Raw genomic sequence first — 6,000 nt, 5'->3', positions numbered from 1 at the left:
AACAGCGATGCCATTTGCAACCTGTGCCAAAAAAAATGTCGTGGGAAGTCCAACACCCACCTAGGTACAACTGCTTTGCGAAGGCACATGGTCTCCCATCACAAACGCCGATGGGAAGAACACATGAGTAGAAGCAGCACACAAAGTGAAAGTCGCCCTCCTTCACCTGCTCCAGCATCTTCAGCCACGTCAACCACTGCTGTCCTCCTTGCCCCCTCTCAAACATCCTCCACTGAGTCTCTCTTATGTAGCAGTTCCTGGTTATCTGCCCATAGTCAGCTGTCTGTCAAGGACATGTTTGAGTGTAAGAAGCCAATTTCTCAAAGTCTCCCCCTTGCCCGGAGTCTGACATCTGACTTGTCTGAACTCTTAGCCCGCCAGCTTTTACCATACAAGCTGGTGGAGTCTGATGCTTTCAAAAAATTTGTATCTATTGGGACACCGCAGTGGAAGGTACCTGGCAGAAATTTATTTTCACAAAAGGCAATCCCAAACCTGTACTCTGTTGTTAGAAAGGAAGTTATGGCATGTCTGGCACACAGCGTTGGGGCAAGGGTCCATATGACCACGGATAGCTGGTCTGCAAAGCATGGTCAGGGCAGGTATATCACCTACACTGTGCATTGGGTAAACCTGCTGACGTCTGACAAGCATGGAATGCATGGCTCTGCAGAAGAGTTGGTGACACCGCCACGACTTGCAGGCAGGCCTGCTGCTACCTCCTCTACTCCTCCTACTCCATCCTTTTACATAACCTCTTCCTAAGCTGAGTCCTCTTCAACTTATGCATCTTGCTCCACATCTATGGCACCCCCCCAGCTCCCCAGGTACTATGCTACATCCTGGGTACGGCAGTGTCACGCCGTCTTGGGGTTGACTTGCCTGAAAGCGGAGAGTCACACCGCACCAGCACTCCTGACCACCCTGAACGCACAGGTGTATCAGTGGCTGACTCCGCACCAACTGGAGATTGGCAAGGTTGTTTCTGACAATGGAAGTAATTTGGTGGCGGCATTGAAATTGGGCAAGTTGACACATGTGCCGTGCATGGCACATGTGTGTAATCTAATTGTACAACGATTTGTCCATAAGTACTGAAGCAGGCCCGGAAGGTGTGTGGCCATTTCAGGCGTTCCTACATGGCCATGGCGCACTTGTCCGATATCCAGCGTCGAAACAACCTGCCAGTGAGGCGCTTGATTTGTGACAGCCCGACACGGTGGAATTCAACACTCCTAATGTTTGACCGCCTGCTCCAACAAGAAAAAGCTGTTAATGAGTATTTGTATGACCGGGGTGCTAGGACAGCCTCTGGGGAGCTGGGGATTTTTTTGCCAAATTACTGGACGCTCATGCGCAATGCCTGTAGGCTCATGCGTCCTTTTGAGGAGGTGACAAACCTTGTCAGTCGCACCGAAGGCACCATCAGCAACATCATACCATTTGTTTTCTTCCTGGAGCGTGCCCTGCGAAGAGTGCTGGATCAGGCCGTAGATGAGCGTGAAGAGGAAGAGGAAGAGTTGTGGTGTCCATCACCCCCACAAACAGCCTTATCAGCATCGCTTGCTGGACCTGCGGCAACGCAGGAAGAGGATTGTGAGGAAGAGAAGTCAGAGGAGGAATGTGGCTTTGAGGAGGAGGAGGAAGACAGAGCACAACAGGCATCCCAGGGTGCTCGTTGTTGTCACCTCTCTGGTACCCGTGGTATTGTACATGGCTGGGGGGAAGAAGATACCCTCAGTGAGATCAGTGAGGACGAGGAACGGGACATGATTAGCTCGGCATCCAACCTTGTTCAAATGGGTTCTTTCATGCTGTCGTGCCTGTTGAGGGACCCTCGTATAAAAAAGCTGAAGGAGAACGACCTGCACTGGGTGTCCACGCTCCTCAACCCCCGGTATAAGCATAAAGTGCCTGAAATGTTACCAAATTCCCGCAAGTCGGCAAGGATGGAGCATTTTAAGAATAAATTAAAAAATATGCTTTACACAGCGTATAAGGGTGATGTCACAGCACAACGGGAATGTAACAGGGGAAGAGATGAAATTAATCCTCCTCCCACGACCACGGCGGCAAGGACAGGACACTTTCCTGTCTTGTTGATGGAGGACATGCGTACCTTTTTAACTCCCATGCATCCCCAGAGCCTTTCGGGATCCAGCCTCAGAGAAAGACTCAACCGACAGGTAGCAGACTACCTAGCTTTAACAGCAGATCTCGACACTCTCAGGAGCGATGGACCCCTTGACTACTGGGTGTGCAGGCTTGACTTGTGGCCTGAGCTATCCCAATTTGCAATGGAACTTCTGGCCTGCCCCGCTTCAAGTGCCCTGTCCGAAAGGACCTTCAGTGCAGCAGGAGGTTTTGTCACTGAGAAGAGAAGTCGCCTAGGTCAAAAAAGCCTTGACTATCTCACTTTTATAAAAATGAATTTGGGATGGATCCCGAAGGGACTGACATTGGGCGATATATTTGAGTAAGAAAGGCCTGATGATGAGATGAGCTGGCTTGGGCTACAACTGGTACACAGGCTGGCCTTTTTTTTTTCTTATAAAGCCGGATGACTTGCTTGACTTATCCGCCAACAACTAGTGTTCAAGCCACAAGCTTTTAGGGCACTTTCTAAATGTTTTACAAGCATCAATTTTTCTGGCCGCTGCTACAGCAGTTGCTACAACAATACCCAAATTTGTCAGTCATTTGTACATTCCTAATTTTTCTGGCCTCTGCTGCTGCTCTGTGGGTACAAAGCTCAAATAAAAAAATAAGGCACATAACAGTGATTAAACTGTTAAGAATAGTACAACTTAACACACCACTCATATCTGGTGGACCATTAAATTGCACGCGCAGTGCCCCAAATGTGAAGTAGGAGGACCGACCAAGCATCTTTATCCGTATCTTGGTTGCTCTAAATTATCTCCGGGTTCCATCTATGCCATACCTGTACTCTATTGTGCAAAAGGGTGGCATATGTGGTGTTTCATGCTGTTGTGCCTGTTGCGGGTCTTGGCCCATGGTATAAAAAGGCTGAAGGAGAACGACCTGTAATTGGTGCCCCAGCAAATTTTTAGAAAAATGTTCCCGGTTCCTCTCAATTATCTCTGGGTTTCTAAAATGGATGCCATACCTGTACTCGATTGTGCAAAAGGATGGCATATGTGTTGTTTCCTGCAGTTGTTTCTGTTGAGGGTGCTGGACCCTCTTATAAAAATGCTGAAGGAGAACGACCTGTAGTGGGTGTCCAAGCATGGTTTTTTGGTCAATTTCACGTTTCCAAACAATTATCTCTGGTTTTCTAAAATCAATGCTGTACCTGTACTCTATTGTTCAAAAGGATGCCATTTGTCCTCTTTTTAACTGCTGTTGTTTCATATGAGGGTCCTGGACTCTCTTATAAAAAGGCTGAAGTAGAAAGAAGTGTCCTGGGTGTCCAATCATTTTTTGGGTTCAATTTCCCGGTTGCAACAAATTATCTCTGGGTTTCTAAAATCAATGCTTTAACTGTACTCTATTATTCAAAAGGATGCCATATGTCCTCTTTCCTGCTGGTGTTTCTGTTGAGGGTCCTGGACCCTGTTATAAAAAGGCTGAAGGAGAAAGAAGTGTACTGTGTGTCCATCCAATCATTTTTTTGATTCAAATTCCAGGTTGCAAAAAATTATCTCCAGGTTTCTAAAATCAATGCTTTACCTCTACTCTATTGTTCAAAAGGATGCCATATGTCCTCTTTCAAGTTGTTGTTTCGGTTGAGGGTCCTGGACCCTCTTGTAAAAAGGCCTAAGGATAAAGAAGTGTACTGGGTGTCCAATCAATGTTTTTTTCTATTTCCCTGCTCATATAAATTATCTCAGGGATTCTAAAATCAATGCCTTAACTGTAATCTATTTTTCAAAAGGATGCCATATGTCCTCTTTCATGCTGTTGTTTCGGTTGAGGGTCCTGGACCCTCTTGTAAAAAGGCCTAAGGATAAAGAAGTGTACTGGGTGTCCAATCAATGTTTTGTTCTATTTCCCTGTTCATATAAATGATCTCAGGGATTCTAAAATCAATGCCTTACCTGTAATCTATTGTTCAAAAAGATGCCATATGTCCTCTTTCCTGCTGGTGTTTTGGTTGCGGGTCCTGGACCCTCTTCTAAAAAATTAAAAAGGCAAAAGGATAAAGAAGTGTACTGGGTGTCCAATCAATGTTTTTTTTTATTTCCCAGTTGCAACAAATTATCTCTGGGTTTCTAAAATCAATGCCTTACCTGTCATCTATTGTTCAAAAGGATGCCATATGTCCTCTTTCCTGCTGTTGTTTCTGTTGAGGGTCCGGGACCCTCTTATAAAAAGGCCTAAGAATAAATAAGTGTACTGGGTGTCCAATGAATGTTTTTTTCTATTTCCCATTTGCCAAAAATTATCTCTGGGTTTCTAAAATCAATGATGTACCTGTACTCTATTGTTCAAAAGGATGCCATATGTCCTCTTTCCTGCTGTTGTTTTTGTTGAGGGTCCAGGACACTCTTCTAAAAAGGCCAAAGGAGAACGACCTGTACTGTACTGGGTGTCCAATCATGTTTTTGTTTTCAATTTCATGGTTCATAATAAATATCTCTGTGTAACTAAAATCAATGCCATACCTGTACACTATTGTTCAAAAGGATGGCATATGTGGTGTTTCATTCTGTTGTGGCTGTTGAGGGTCGTGGCTGTGGGACAGCGTATAAAACGGCTGAAGGATAACGACCTGTACTGCCTTGCTGCTCCTTTTAGGCAGGCCAGCTCTTTGCATACATGCCCACAGACTCTGTAACGCATGCCTCTTTTAGGGAGAGGTGCAGCCATAATGCAGGGTCAGAACCTCTGCCTGCAACTGTTATACTCGATTTTGCGAAAGGAAGTAACCTTACCATGGTTCCCTGCACGCACGTATTGTTGTTATATTTTGGTGAGGGCAATCATGATGGCCATGTAGACCACCCCCGAGAGGCATGGAAGTAAGGGATGAGATGAAAGTGCTAAGAATAGTACAACTTGAAACATCAGAGTCGGCCATGGGTGTTAGTGCAAGACTGCTTGGCTTTTTTTTTGGTTTGGGTGCGGCTAATCATGCAGGCCATGTAGAGCTGCCACCATTCGGTGTTGTATCAGGTATTAAACTTATAAGAACAGAACTACCAAAATTCAGCCAATGAAGGGCCTTATGAAGACTAAGCCAAGGTTGTATTGTAGTATTTGGTTAGGCTAATCATGATGGCCATGTAGACCACCACCGAGAGTCCTGGAAGTAACAGGGATGAGATGAAAGTGCTAAGAATAGTACTACTTGAAACAACCGAGTTAGCCATGGGTGTTAATCCAAGAACGCTTTGTTTTGTTTTTTGGTTTGGGTGCGACTAATCATGCAGGCCATATAGAGCTGCCACCATTCGGTGTTGTATCAGGTATTAAAATAATAAGAACAGAACTACCAAAATACAGCCAATGAAGGGCCTTATGAAGACTGAGCCAAGGTTGTATTGTAGTATTTGGTTAGGCTAATCATGATGGCCATGTAGACCACCACCGAGAGTCCTGGAAGTAACAGGGATGAGATGAAAGTGCTAAGAATAGTACTACTTGAAACAACCGAGTTAGCCATGGGTGTTAATCCAAGAATGCTTGGCTTTTTTTTTGGTTTGGGTGCGGCTAATCATGCAGGCCATATAGAGCTGACACCATTCGGTGTTGTATCAGGTATTAAAATAAGAAGAACAGAACTACCAAAATACAGCCAATGAAGGGCCTTATGAAGACTGAGCCAAGGTTGGATTGTAGTATTTGGTTAGGCTAATCATTATGGCCATGTAGACCACCACCGAGAGGCCTGGAAGTAACAGGGATGAGATGAAAGTGCTAAGAATAGTAGTACTTGAAACTACCGAGTTAGCCATGGGTGTTAATCCAAGAACGCTTGGCTTTTTTTTTGGTTTGGGTGTGGCTAATCATGCAGGCCATATAGAGCTGCTACCA

This window comes from Bombina bombina, chromosome 4 (genome assembly GCF_027579735.1).
Source record: "Bombina bombina isolate aBomBom1 chromosome 4, aBomBom1.pri, whole genome shotgun sequence".
NCBI classification, from domain to species: domain Eukaryota; kingdom Metazoa; phylum Chordata; class Amphibia; order Anura; family Bombinatoridae; genus Bombina; species Bombina bombina.
This window is presented reverse-complemented; position numbering follows the sequence as displayed.